We start from the raw sequence: 15,576 nt of genomic DNA, 5'->3' as shown, positions 1-15,576 counted from the left end.
AGGAATTAAATGAGCTCACAGCCCAGCACTGGGTGAGCACGTAGAATAAGCATTGTATTTTCATGTCACCACTGTCATCTTCGAACCCGTGTTCCCAAGGCCCTGATTACAGCCCTTCTCAAGCTCACGTTGCCCAACAACTGGAGCACAGACACTCAGTACAGCGTCTGTGCAGGGGTTTCAACTTTGGCCGCTACGGACATTTAAGGGCTGGATCATTCCTGGCAGCAGACAGCTGCCCAGGGCACTGGAGGGTGTTCAGCAGCATCCTTGGCCCTAACCCATAGATGCCAGGAGCAGCCACGATTTGCGACAAACAGAATGTCTCCAGACGTTACCGCATGTCACCTGGGAGGCAGAATCAGCCCTGATCGAGAACCCCTGGTTTGAAGGAAAATGTTTTTCCCACCTTCTCAGCCAGTACAGGATGCTCCCCAGGCATCCTGTGGTTCTCAGTCTGGGGGAGATTATATTGTCCACACTCATGCAACGGCACGTCCTTCCTCAGATGCCACTTCCCAGGGGCCGGAGGAAACTCACAGTCAGCTTTATCAGGCTGTCAAGGAACACAGGAAGTCACAGGATGAAATGAGATGCAACCTGTTTGGAGTCATGTTTCTGGAGCCCCTTAATGGCATGAAGCTATGCCTGTAATCATATGCCAGGTGCTAGAAGCAGGATTATTTGTTCTTAATTTCATAGCTGCCCCCATGGAACTGCTGCTTTGGGGGAACATTCCCAAAGCTCCGACTGAAAACTCCGTCTCAAAATTACATCATCCAGGAGAGTATTCCTGAGCCTCATTTTTAACAGGCATGAGACACCAGCATAATGGAACACACACTCTGTACTGATGGCATTTAATGTACTGATCAAATAATGTGCTTATTCTCCTGGTATAAGGAGAGGAGTCATGTTTTCATCCTGAAGTCAGGGAACATCCCCCTCCCGCTTCTGAGCTGATGTGAAGTCAGCCCATTTTCTAGGCTCATGGGTGGGGAGGGGCGGAGGGGGCTTAGGAGCCCCATTTCCTACTTAGCAGCCTGTGTACTGGGTACCACACCCCCTACTTCTCTAGTTTGGGAGATTTGGAGGCGCAATATTGCTGCTGTTTTTTTATCTTCTGGGTCTCTTGGCCCCAAGGTATACGAGGGCCCCAACCAGGAATCAAACCTGTACCTGATTCATTGGAAGGTGAAGTCTTAACCACTGGACTGCTAGGGAAGTCCCTGAGGTTAATTAAAAAAAAAAAAAAATGTATTACAGAGGATTGAACATTTATCTAAAACTAATCTTTGTTACTCAATATGCCAGCAAATTTGGAAAACTCAGCAGTGGCCACAGGACTGGAAAAGGTCAGTTTTCATTCCAATCCTTAAGAAAGGCAATGCCAAAGAGTACTCAAACTACCGCACAATTGCACTCATCTCACACGCTAGTAAAGTAATGCTCAAAATTCTCCAAGCCAGGCTTCAGCAGTACGTGAACCGTGAACTTCCAGATGTTCAAGCTGGGTATGGAAAAGGCAGAGGAACCAGAGATCAAATTACCAACATCTGCTGGATCATCGAAAAAGCAAGAGAGTTCCAGAAAACATCTATTTCTGCTTTATTGACTATGCCAAAGCCTTTGACTGTGTGGATCACAATAAACTGTGGAAAATTCTGAAAGAGATGGGAATACCAGACCGCTTGACCTGCTTCTTGAGAAACCTATATGCAGGTCAGGAAGCAACAGTTAGAACTGGACATGGAACAACAGACTGGTTCCAAATAGGAAAAGGAGTACGTCAAGGCTGTATATTGTCACTTTGCTTATTTAACTTCTATGCAGAGTACATCATGAGAAAAGCTGGAATCAAGATTGCCGGGAGAAATATCAATAACCTCAGATATGCAGATGACATTACCCTTATGACAGAAAGTGAAGAGGAACTAAAAAGCCTCTTGATGAAAGTGAAAGAGGAGAGTGAAAAAGTTGGCTTAAAGCTCAACATTCAGAAAACGAAGATCATGGCATCTGGTCCTATCACTTCATGGCAAATAGATGGGGAAACAGTGGAAACAGTGGCTGACTTTATTTTGGGGGGCTCCAAAATCACTGCAGATGGTGATTGCAGCCATGAAATTAAAAGACGCTTACTCCTTGGAAGGAAAGTTATGACCAACTTAGATAGCATATTCAAAAGCAGAGACATTACTTTGCCAGCAAAGGTCTGTCTAGTCAAGGCTATGGTTTTTCCTGTGGTCATGTGTGAATGTGAGAGTTGGACTGTGAAGAAAGCTGAGTGCCGAAGAATTGATGCTTTTGAACTGTGGTGTTGGAGAAGACTCTTGAGAGTCCCTTGGACTGCAAGGAGATCCAACCAGTCCATCCTAAAGGAAATCAGTCCTGGGTGTTCATTGGAAGGAGTGATGCTGAAGCTGAAACTCCAATACTTTGGCCACCTCATGCGAAGAGTTGACTCACTGGAAAAGACTCTGATGCTGGGAGGGATTGGGGGCAGGAGGAGAAGGGGACGACAGAGGATGAGATGGCTGGATGGCATCACGGACTCGATGGACATGAGTTTGAGTGAACTCTGGGAGTTGGTGATGGACAGGGAGGCCTGGCGTGCTGCGATTCATGGGTCGCAAAGAGTTGGATACGACTGAGCGACTGAACTGAACTGAACTGAATCTTTGTTACACACAATCAGTTAATTGATTTACATACACACACCAAAACCTTAATAGCAGTTATCTCTGCAGTGGCTGGGATTATAAGTCATTCTTTTGCCTTTTGAAATCAACATTATCAAAATACAATTTACATGAAATAAAAGTCACCTGTTTAAAAGAACAGGTTGATAAGTGTTGATGAAGGTCTACACCGAGGTAACCACCACCCGAATCAAGACACCAATACAGAACATTCTCACAACCCAAACAAAGCTTCTTCTGCTCCTCTGCTGTTGATCCCAGCCACCCACTTGCTGGCCTAGACATCCCCCCATCTGCCTTCTGTCACTATAGATAGTTTCACCCCTTCGTGAAGTTCATATAAATAGAGTCAGAAGATACATCCTCCTTTGGGTCTGACCTCTGACGCATCATAACACTTTTGGCGATCCATCCGTGTTGGTGCACGTATTGTGGTCTGTTCCTTTCGTGGCTGACTAATCTATCCATTACACAGCTGCAAGACTTATGGGTAAATAACTGTTGTCCTCTTTCTGCTCTCTTCCCACCCCCCAAGCCCAAATTTTTCACAAGGAACATGTATTGATTTGTTTTACTTTTGAAAAAAGACAAATGCCATTCATTTTTTTAAAAAATTCACAGGGACTTTATGAAATGCCAGGCTGCTGCTGACGCGTGGAAATGGATGCCTGGCACAGCCGCACAGAGGTTTGAAGGCCACGGATCATATTTTTAAAAATAAAAACCACTGTGTTTTTCAGATTAATTGCATCTCTCTCCCACACCAGCCTTTGCGGTGAGCTGCTCAAATTGACCAATTTAAATGTGACCTCACTTCTTTCCCCTCCATCCGCTCTGAGTCAGTTGCTAAGAAGCAAGGAAAGGAAGTATGGCGGGGGGCAGGGAGGGGGGGGGCGGCGTGTTAACATGTGTGGAGTATGTGTGGCTCTTCCAAAACCTAGCCACATCCCCTTTCATGAGCCGAGACATGATCAAGGGTCTGTCCAGGATCCCAGAGCAGGGAAACAGGAGGATGGAATCCAGGGGCTCCAGGAGGGCTGGGAAGGAGGCTGAAAGCACAAACTTTGGATCTGGATCCCAGCTGTCCTCCTGAGTTAGCTGGGTGACACTACCCGAACCTCTTAACTTCTCAGAAGCCTCAGTCTCTTCATCTGTGAAACAGAGATCCAATCTGAGAGCCACAATCAAGCAAATGAGACAATGCATGTGAAGTGCTCAGAGCGAGGTTTAGGAAGAAGTGCCCAGTGCATGGTAGGGAAGCCAGGTTGCTCAACTCCTGGTTCCTTCTTTCTTCAGCCACGAAGCTGAACTTCATGGCAGCCATGGAACCGAAACTGCAGTCTGCCTGGGCTGAAGGGAGAGGAGTGGACGTTTCCTCGCAGCTCTGGTGAGCAGACCCTCACAGATTCAGAGAAAGGAGCGAGGGCAGGCTGCAGCAGCAGGGTGCTCGCCGAGACCCCTGCTGCAACAGAAACCAACCAGGGTAGCTTCAGATAGAGTGGAAATGGCTTAGAAGGAATCAAGGGTGTCTCACAGGACCCCTAAGAACATAAAGGTAGGCAGGTCTCAGAAACGGCCAGAAACCAGGGCCCTTCTCTCGGTTCTGTGTGCCTGCTTCTCTCTGCGTCTTCTTACCCTGCATCCAGACTTCCTCCGCTGTGTCACTTCAGCCTGACAGAAGGGGACCCCTCGAGAGATCCGCTGAGATCAACAATCGACGAGCTCTATCTATCTTTTAAATTATGAAAATATGATAACGCATTTATAGGAGACTTGAAAAATTACATATACAATGTTATATATAGTTACTGGGAGTTCTTTCTTTGGTCCAGTTCTAAGGGAAGAATTTAGTTGCTCAAATGGCCCAGATGCCCACCCCAGCCAGTGTCTGAGCTAAGCTGTCCGAATATGGATGCTGGCCCCCACTCCTTAGAGGTGTAGATGGTCAGGTGGGTCATTGTGAGCTGGACAGTCCCCAAGAAACGTCTTATCCCAAATAATAACCACTTATTTTCATTGTGTTCCCCAACCTTGTGCATTTATTTTATTAACAATAGCAAATACCTACATATGTCTTACTATGTGCCAGCCACTAGTATAAACACTTTGCCTGTGTTGATTCCTTTAAATTAATCCTCATGAAATTGCAGTGGGGTTTATTGTCTCCATTGTATGAATGAGGAAGTTGACGAGTAGGGAGGTTCATTAACTTGCCCAAGGTCACACTTGAACCTGGTCAGTTTAGTACTAGCCTCCCTCTCTTAGCCACCCTGCCACGTTGCCTATTTTATTTGTTTTAAATATTTATTTACTTACTCATCTGTCTGCGTCGGCTCTGAGTTGTGGCACTCAAATCTTCGCTGTAGAGTGCAGAATCTTACAGGACGCAGGATATTTCGTTGCAGCCTGTGAATTCTTAGTTGCAGCCTGTGGGATGGGATCTAGTTCCCTGACCAGGGATCAAGCCCAGGCCCTTGGCACTGAGAGCCTGGAGCCTGTCTCTGGACCTCCAGGGAAGTCCCTGCTTATTTTATTTTTCTGGGTCATGCTTCATGGTATGCAAGATCGTAGTTGCTCGACCCGGGCCCTTGGCAGTAAGAGCCTGGACTTCTAACCACTGGACTGCCAGGGAGTTCCCAGCGCTGCCTGTTTTAGCCCGAGTTATGCTTTTCATAATTTTGCTGTTAGCTCACATTTCTCAAAAAGAGAAAAAAGATAAGGAAGGGGATGAATGCTGTCTCTGACGTCTCACAAAACCTCTTCTAGTCGACAGTGGGAAACACTGGAGCCCTGCCGGCCGGCCTGTCCCATTCTGAACTGGGCGGGGGCGGGGGGCAGGACGGCATTGCCACTGCCTCCCCACGCCGCCCTGTGGCACCGCCCTGGCCTGGACCACCTAGGGCAGGACTTACAGCTTCTTTACCTGCACGCAGCAGGTGTTCAATAAGGTGGCTGTTGCCGAGAAAACGTGTTCCCCACTTTACAAGTTTCAAAGCACTTCCAAAGACAGGCAAAGAGATCAGCTGGCCTACTGTTCTGTGACACCTTGAGGAAGGAGAGTCTTCAGAAAGGACATACACGTCAGAACCCAGCCGGCACGGAACAACCAGGCCCCGGGAGGAACAGGAGCCGGGCAGGGTCTGCACAAAGCCTCCTCTCTCCTCCGTCTTCTGTCCTGATCTCTCTGGAATTCTGTTTCAGTGCCTCATGGGATTCCGGCTGCCTCTGCTGTGTGTCTGGCACTGGGCCCAAAATGGGCAACTCAGTCCAGTCTCCAGAGCTCAGTGGGCACCGCTTCCAGTTTCCCACCACCTCCAGATGTCCAGGTAACGCATCCGGGGGACCTGGCTGGGCTTTATCCAGACGGGCCCCCTGAGTCTCGGGTTCTAGGCCCCAGACTCAAAGAAGGAAGGTAACCTGCCCCAGGGCTCCCAGAGAGGAGGCCACCAACCCAAGATCCTGGCCCGTCGCCACCTAAACCCCTGTCCGAGGGTGCTGTCACAGAGCACCGTGAACTGGGCGGGTTGCACAGCAGAGACATCCTCTCTCACAGCTCTGGAGGCTCAGCAGGGTTGCTGTCATCCGAGGACCAAGGAGAGAGTCTGCTCTGCGCCTGTCTCACTCCCGAGGGTTTGCTGGCCACCTCTGGCTTGTACTCAGGGGCATCTTCCCAAGCTCCGCCTTCAAGGCCAGGGCATCCTCCCTACGTGTGCCTGTGCCCCAGCTTCCCCTTTTTATTTGTAAGGACACAGTCCTACCGGATAAGGGGCCCACTCGACTCCAGCTTGACCACATTCCAACTCACTACATCTGCAACAACCCTATTTCCAAATACAGTGACAGTCTTTATTTGGAGGGACTGGGGGCTAGGACTTGGACATGTGTTTTTTCCTTTCTTTCTTCTTTTCTTTGGCCATGAGCGTGGCACGTGGCATCTTAGTTCCCCAGTCAGGGATCGAAGCCGGGCCCCTGGCAGTGGAAGTACAGAGTCCTAACCACTGGACCATCAGGGAATCCCTCCTTGGCCATTTCTGGAGGGGCACAATTTGACCCATTACAAAGCCCAAAGCGGGCCGCGTTGAGTGCTACCCCGTTCTGCCCTAACCAGCTCTGGCCACGCCGCCTCACTCCCGGCTTCTGCAGCCCCAGAGGGCATTGCTCATCCTGTTTTCCCAGGAATGAGCATGAACACAAGTCTGCCCTCCTGTCCTCAAGCTCACATGGAGCAGTTCCCAAGGAGCTGCCGTGATTCGGGAGGACCCACTGGGGCACCTTGGGTGGGGCGTGACTCAACTCTGGGCGAGGCACTTAGGGAGCCTGGATTCAGGCTCTGTGGTCTGAGCTTCTCCACCACGCGCCAGTGTCATCAGGCAACTTCAGAGGCCCTAGACCTGAATAGCACCGGACCTAGCTCACAATCGGCTAATGAATTTCATTAGCGTGGATGACAGTGACCCACACATGCAAGTTGGCTGGCGTGACCTCTGGCCTTGTGGTTTCACAATGGTGGTGGTTGACAGGTGGCTGGATTGTGGGCCAGGGATTCAGGCAAGCGGTTTATTTCTATATTTATTCACTTTTCTGTTTGGTTTGGCTAAAAATATTCAGCAGGTTTTCCTTGGAGGTGAATTAGCCAAATCTACTTCAAGCATTAACTGCTTTTCAGAAGTCTGGGATCTGGGTTCAGGAAAAGCCGGCTGGGCCCGTTTCTTTAGCCTTGACGGGCATCACCAGTCCTTTGTGTAACGCTACCTCAGATCACAGGCCAGGAAGGGCAGAGTGAGGAATGGAATCCAGGATGCTGTACGCTACAGCCTGAGCTCACTTCGTACTTTGACTTGGTGACTCGCGGTTTTGAGCCTGGACTTGGTGTTTCAGTTCAGTTCAGTTCAGTCACTCAGTCGTATCCCACTCTCTGTGACCACATGAATCGCACCACACCAGGCCTCCCTGTCCATCACCAACTCCCGGAGTCCACCCAAACACATGTCCATTGAGTCGGTGATGCCATCCAACCATCTCATCCTCTCATCTTGAGGCACTCTCAAGAGTCTTCTCCAACACCAGGAGAACTGATGCTTTGGCACTCAGCTTTCTTTATAGTCCAACTCTCACATCCACACATGACCACTGGAAAAGTCATAGCCTTGACTAGATGGACCTTTGTTGGCAAAGTAATGTCTCTGCTTTTGAATATGCTATCTAGGTTGCTCATAACTTTCCTTCCAAGGAGTAAGCGTTTTTTAATTTCATGGCTGCAATCACCATCTGCAGTGATTTTGGAGCCCCCCAAAATAAAGTCAGCCACTGTTTCCACTGTTTCCCCATCTATTTCCCATGAAGTGATGGGACCAGATGCCATGATCTTCGTTTTCTGAATGTTGAGCTTTAAGCCAACTTTTTCACTCTCCATTTTCACTTTCATCAAGAGGCTTTTTAGTTCCTCTTCACTTTCTGCCATGAGGGTGGTGTCATCTGTATATCTGAGGTTGTTGATATTTCTCTTGGCAATCTTGATTCCAGCTTGTGCTTCCTCCAGCCCAGCGTTTCTCATGATGTACTCTGCATATAAGTTAAATAAGCAGGGTGACGTACTCCTTTTCCTATTTGGAACCAGTCTGTTGTTCCCTGTCCAGTTCTAACTGTTCCTTCTTGACCTGCATACAGATTTCTCAAGAGGCAGGTCAGGTGGTCTGGAATTCCCATCTCTTTAAGAATTTTCCACAGTTTGTTGTGATCCACACAGTGGACTCGGTGTTTACCTTCTTGAAAGAAAAAGTGCCAAAGGAGTCACCAACACATCCAGATCCCAGCAGTGATCCCCTCCTTCACCCCCAGGAAGCAGTCAGTGAGATGGGATACTGGCCTTGCCTGAGCAAAAGAAAGCCCTAGGGGGCTTTTGGTTCATCCCTATTTTGCAGGTGGGGAAAGCTGAGGTTCAGGGAAGGGAGGGAGCCTTACCCAGGACTGCTCAGGTGATGGGGGAGAATCCCGGGTCGGAGCCCCTGAGCCCTCCTCCCAGAGCTCCCTACCGCCAGTCTCCTGCTTTTCCTCAGCTGTTCATGGAGGATGCCAGCTCCTGTGTATTTCTCATCTGCCTGCCTGGTGTCCGTCCACATTTGTGGAGTCAGATCCCTGGAGAGGCTCATCTTCCTCTTTCCCATCTGCCCCAGCCCCTCGAAACCAAGCTGTGTGCTTCCTCTCCGCCCTAATGATGTGTGCTGTTGCTTCCACGCTCTCCTGAGATTTCTGCAGCTTTTCACCCTCTGCAGCGTTTCTTCTGGCCTCCCTCCTGGTGTCACTGCCCTCACCCCAGGGGAAGGGGCGATGCAGGTTGCTGGACCCCAGACTCCCCCCTCCATGGCCTTTCCTTTGAGCCCCTCTGGCTCCATTTCCCACCTCCACATTCCCTCATTCTGCCATCTTCCACTGCCCAGCGCTGGTGGTCCTTCCTGAGGGCCTAGGGGGTGGAGCAAGCCCAGCAAACCAAGTGAAGACAGACCCCCCTGTGGCTACAAACCAACGTAGCTTTGAAAAGTCTAGCAGCCCAGGGACGTTTTTAAAACTCTCTCTCTCTTTTTTTTTTTAACAAAAAGGATATATTTTCATTGGGAAAAACCAGAAGATACAGATAAAGAACAAAACAATGAGTAATGAATATTAAGCCATGAAATTAGAAGACACTTACTCCTTGGAAGAAAAGTTATGACCAACCTAGACAGTATATTCAAAAGCAGAGACATTACTTTGCCGACTAAGGTCCGTCTAGTCAAGGCTATGGTTTTCCAGTGGTCATATATGGATGTGAGAGTTGGACTGTGAAGAAGGCTGAGCCCCAAAGAATTGATGCTTTTGAACTGTGGTGTTGGAGAAGACTCTTTTTCTTTTTTTAATTTTATTTTTACTTTATTTTACTTTACAATACTGTATTGGTTTTGCCATACATTGACATGAATCCACCACGGGTGTATACGAGCCCCCAATCCTGAATCCCCCTCCCACCTCCCACCCCATATCATCTCTCTGGATCATCCCCGTGCACCAGCCCCAAGCATCCTGTATCCTGTATCGAACATAGACTGGCGCTTCGTTTCTTACATGATAGTATACATGGTTCAATGAAGACTCTTGAGAGTCCCTTGGACTGCAAGGAGATCCAACCAGTCCCTCTGAAGGAGATCAGCCCTGGGATTTCTTTGGAAGGAATGATGCTAAAGCTGAAACTCCAGTACTTTGGCCACCTCATGCGAAGAGTTGACTCATTGGAAAAGACTCTGATGCTGGGAGGGATTGGGGACAGGAGGAGAAGGGGACGACAGAGGATGAGATGGCTGGATGGCATCACTGACTCGATGGACGGGAGTCTGAGTGAACTCCGGGAGTTGGTGATGGGCAGGGAGGCCTGGCGTGCTGCAATTCATGGGGTCACAAAGAGTCGGACACGACTGAGCGACTGAACTGAACTGAACTACATTTTAAGTACTACGCACATAGTGCATCTAATCTTCAAATGAGAAATTCTACAGGACAAATGGTATGATTTCTTCAACAGATAAATGGCAAGGAAAAAACATGAGAGCAAGGATAGTGTTTAGGTCAAAAGACTTAAAAGTACTACTGACTACAGAGAGACAGGGAGATGGGTGAGCACGGGACAGTAACACGTCAGTGGCTGAATCTGGGGGCCATGCACACACTCACTGTAAAATCCTTTTGCCTCCACTGGACATTTCAGAACTGTTCAATTAAAACTCTGGGGAAATGGATATACCAAGCAAGTGTAATGTGTGGGTCTTGTGGATCCTGATTCAAGCAAATCAAATTAAAAAAGCATTCACAGGACAATCAAGGATGATTATACACTGATTAGATATTAGATAATTTTTTTTTAATTTTCTTATTTTTTTTTTTTAAATTTTGGCCGCACCAAGCAGCATGTGGGATCTCAGGTTCCTGACCACGGATGGAATTTGTGCCCCCTGCAGTGGAAGCATGGAGCCCTAACCTGAACCACCAAAGTCCCTACGCCTAAAATTTTTTTAAAAATCAATTTTTTTAATTACCTAGGGACTTCCCTGGCGGTCCAGTGGTTAAGACTCTGAGCTTCTGCTGTAGGGAGCGTGGCTTCCAGTCTTGGTTGGGGAACTAAGGTCTTGCATTCTGTGTGGTGTGACCAAAAAATTAAGCAAAAAAAAAAGGTGTGATAATGCTTATTTAACTTTTATGCAGAGTACATCATGAGAAACGCTGGACTGGAAGAAATACAAGCTGGAATCAAGATTGCCGGGAGAAATATCAATAATCTCAGATATGCAGATGACACCACCCTGATGGCAGAAAGTGAAGAGGAACTAAAAAGCCTCTTGATGAAAGTGAAAGTGGAGAGTGAAAAAGTTGGCTTAAAGCTCAACATTCAGAAAATGAAGATCATGGCATCCGGTCCCATCACTTCATGGGAAATAGATGGGAAACAGTGGAAACAGTGTCAGACTTTATTTTGGGGGCTCCCAAATCACTGCAGATGGTGACTGCAGCCATGAAATTAAAAGACGCTTTCTCCTTGGAAGAAAAGTTATGACCAACCTAGATAGCATATTGAAAAGCAGAGACATTACTTTGCCGACTAAGGTCCATCTAGTCAAGGCTATGGTTTTTCCAGTGGTCATGTATGGATGTGAGAGTTGGACTGTGAAGAAGGCTGAGCCCGAAGAGTTGATGCTTTTGAACTGTGGTGTTGGAGAAGACTCTTGAGAGTCCCTTGGACTGCAAGGAGATCCAACCAGTCCATTCTGAAGAAGATCAGCCCTGGGATTTCTTTTGGAAGGAATGATGCTCAAGCTGAAACTCCAGTACTTTGGCCACCTCATGAGAAGAGTTGACTCATTGGAAAAGACTCTGATGCTAGGAGGGATTGGGGGCAGGAGGAGAAGGGGACAACAGAGGATGAGATGGCTGGATGGCATCACGGACTCGATGGACCTGAGTCTTAGTGAACTCCAGGAGATGGTGATGGACAGGGAGGCCTGGCGTGCTGCGATTCATGGGGTCCCAAAGAGTCGGACAGGACTGAGGGACTGAACTGAACGGAAAGGTATTGTGATGATTTTTTTTAAAGAGTTTCTTTTTTTGGGATTTGCTTTAAAATAACCAGCAGGAGAAGAGGTAGGGAGGCAGAGATGAAACAAAATTGGCAATGTATTGCTATCTCTTGATTCTTGGGTAGTGGCTGCTACTGCTGCTAAGTCTCTTCAGTCGTGTCCGACTTTGTGCAACCCCATAGACGGCAGCCCACTAGGCTCCTCTGTCCCTGGGATTCTCCAGGCAAGAACACTGGAGTGGGTTGCCATTTCCTTCTGCAATGCATGAAGTGAAAAGGAAAGTGAAGTCGCTCAGTCGTGCCTGACTCTTAGCGACCCCGTGGACTGCAGCCTACCAGGCTCCTCTGTCCATGGGATTTTCCAAGCAAGAGTACTGGAGTGGGGTACCATTGCCTTCTCCGTTGGGTAGTGGAGTTCATGACTATTTCTTCCTCTTTGGTGAAGGCTTGAACATTCCCACAATAAAGCATTAAAAAGAAAAAAACATTCTTATTTTGCATCTGAGAAAACCAAACTGAGGTTTAGAGGTGTCAGGATATTTGCTCAAGATCTCCCTGAACTGAGATTAAGGAAAAAAATTCCTAGCTGCCATCCTATCACCTGTTGTTCATACCTTGGTGAATATCCTGCCAGAACTTCTGGGCATATAAAAGGATAGTACGTGACTTAAAATACCTGGATATATACTGCCTGAGTCCATCCTGGGCAACACGAATCATGTCAGCACTGTCCACAGGCATCTCTTTCTGACGTGGAGCTCCGGAAAAGGAACTCACCCCTGCGGAGGGCCTGCTCAGCTAAGCACTCCTGCCTGGGCCATTCAGAGGACACTCATGCTTTATCATCAGTCATGTGACTGTCCCTGTTCCTACCGACAAGGAAACAGGCTCAGAAAAGAGAGGCAGCTTGTGCAAGGTCACAGACCTCATAACAGAGGAAATCCATGCCCGTATTTGATGATGTGACTTGGTGAAGGCCTGCCGCCCGCCCCTGCTGCCCGGAGCCTCCCACAGAGCAGAGGACCCTCACTACCACACAGCGTCTGAGCAGGAGCAATAAAGCCAGAGGGACAAAAGAATGCACAGAGAGGCGTGGCTGGGATTTGAACACCCCCTCCCCCCAGCCAGTCAGCTACTATACTAGGCATCCTTTCCCTAAGAAAATTGTGGTGAAATACACATAGTGTACTCCATCTTAACCACCTGTTACGTGCACAAAGCTCTGCAGTGTTGTGTTTGTCCTCGTGACACAACCATCACCACCATCCATGTACAGAACTGTGTAACTTCCCAAATTAAACACGAACTCCCCTCCCCTTCCCACCAGCCCCAGCGACCACATTCTGCTTTCTGTTTCTATGAATAATCTGACTGCTCCAGGTCCCTCATATCAGGGGATTATATAGTATTTGTCATTTGCATTTGGCTTACTTCATTTAGAAGTAATGATCGAGGTTCATCCACGATGTACCATGTGTCAGAATTTCCTACCTCTTTAAGGCTGAATAATATTACGCTGCATGGATAGACCACACTTGGTTCATCCATTTATTTGGGGATAATGGACGTTTGGGTTCTTTCCACCTTTTGACTACTGGGAACAATGCTGCTATGAACACAGATGGACACACATCTCTCTGAATCTCTGTTTTTCCTTATAGGTAGATGCCCAGAAGTAGGATTTCTGGGTCATAGGGCAATTCTACTTTTCTAGGCACTTCTCTGACTCAATTTTATGCTGTACTTTTCACCTAATCAGGCACCCTTCTGTGTTGCCATGTTTTTGTGGTTTTGGTGGCCGGTCATGGATCCCAGCAAAGTAAGGAGGTTCCTGCAGACTTTGTCAGGCTGCCCTCCTCCCAAAGCCTCCTTCCTGGCTCAGCCTGGTCCACCAGAGAAAACATATCCCTCATGGCTTAGTCTCATGGATTCATACCAGCTTATCACACCCAAGACTTCCCTGGGAGTCCACTTCCTTACTGACATCATGTGACCCTCCAGGCCATCACAAGTGGAACATCCCCCTCACCAGGGAGGCGGCAACGGTCCCCTCTTATCCTGCTCCGTCCTCGCCCCAGCTGCTTCTAAGTCTCTCAGTCAGTCTGGGTGAGGAACAAGTGTTATTGAAGTAATTATTGAAGTAATTAAGTAATTACCTCCTCTCCTAGGGGTTACGTCCAACTTTTCAGTGTTATCAACAAGGCAACAACAAGAAGATCTTTTTTCTCATGCTGTTGAGTCAGTTCCTTAAGACACATTTCCAGAAGTGGGATAACTCATCACTGGACTGGGGAGTCAGGGAGGAACAAAAGAAAAACTGCAGACTGGGCTCCCAGATCACCCAGCAAAGGAGCCAGAAGGCAGTGCATGTCAGTGAGAGAAAGCGACTGCTGAAGGAGGGTCACTGTTGCTGCCCCAGTGAGTAGAAACTCACCTTCCCACTGCAGATAAGACCTAGAGTGGGCTGGATAGTGGCCCCCAAAAGCCATGTCCACTTAGAACTTGTGGATATGACCTGACTTTCAAAAAGGTTTTGGCAAACGTAATACAGGATCTCAGGTGACATCCTTGCAGATTAGGGTGGGCCCTAAATCCACTGACAATGCTTAGAAGGGAAGGGGAAACTGACGCAGACATGGAGGAGGAGACCACGTGAGAGGAAGCAGAAACTGGACTGGCCCATCCATAGGCCGATGACTGCCAAGAACCACCAAAGGCCACGAGAAGCTCAGAGAGCGGCCCGGGACAGATTCTCTCTTGCAGCTTACAGAAGGAATCAACACTTCTGATGCCATGACTACAGACTCCTGGCCTCCAGAGCTATGAGAGGAAAACCTGTCTGTCGTTTCAAGGCACTGAGTTTGCAGTCATTTATTATGGCCACCCCAGGAAACTAGAATCCATCTCTGCAGCCCCTTCCAGCAGGGCACAGCCACTGCTGCAGGCTCCAGCTCAACTCCTCCTAGGAGCAGGCACAGACGGCCCCGCTCTGAGCACTGAGCCCTTCAGAGGAAAATCCCGGTGTGCCACGGATGTGGACATCAGGGGTCAGGATGCTGGGGCCTCGGCACACCAGGGAAACCGGGGATGAGTCCAGCCATTGGCAATCCAACAGGGAAAACAAAATTAGATTTTTTTTTCATCCATTGCAAATAAAGCCCAGATTGACCAAGGCCAGAATGTGAGAAACAAAGCCTGAAATTATTTAGTAGAAAATATAAAACAGCATTTCCATGACGGTGACATAGGGGGAGATGCGACAATGTTTGGAGATCGTTCTTTAAAAAGGTAAATATGTTAAAACGAGGTCCCTCATCCAATAGGAATAGTATCCTTATAAAAGGGGGGAAATTTGGACACAGAGACAGAAAAGCACAGAAAGTGGCAGGAAGACTCATGGAGAATGCCATGTGCAAGGCCAGGGGCGCCCAAGACCACCAGGAGCTGGGGGAAAGGGCCTGGAGTGGATGCGCTCCCCAACCCTCAGGAGGAGCCAACCTTGCCGATGCCTTCACCTGAGACTTCTGGCCTCCAGAGCTGTGACAGAATCCATCTCTGTTGTTTAAGCCACCCAACCTGTGATATTTCATTACGGTAGCCCTGGAAAACCCATACAGTTCAGTTCAGTTCAGTCGCTCAGTCGTGTCCGAGTCTTTGCGACTCCATGGACTGCAGCACACCAGGCCTCCCTGTCCATCACCAACTCCCGGAGCTTGCTCAAATCCATGTCCATCGAGTCAGTGATGCCATCCAACCATCTCATCCTGTAGTCCCCTT

This window comes from Ovis aries, chromosome 14 (assembly GCF_016772045.2).
Source record: "Ovis aries strain OAR_USU_Benz2616 breed Rambouillet chromosome 14, ARS-UI_Ramb_v3.0, whole genome shotgun sequence".
Lineage (NCBI taxonomy): Eukaryota > Metazoa > Chordata > Mammalia > Artiodactyla > Bovidae > Ovis > Ovis aries.
Note: the sequence above shows the minus strand (reverse complement) of the source record.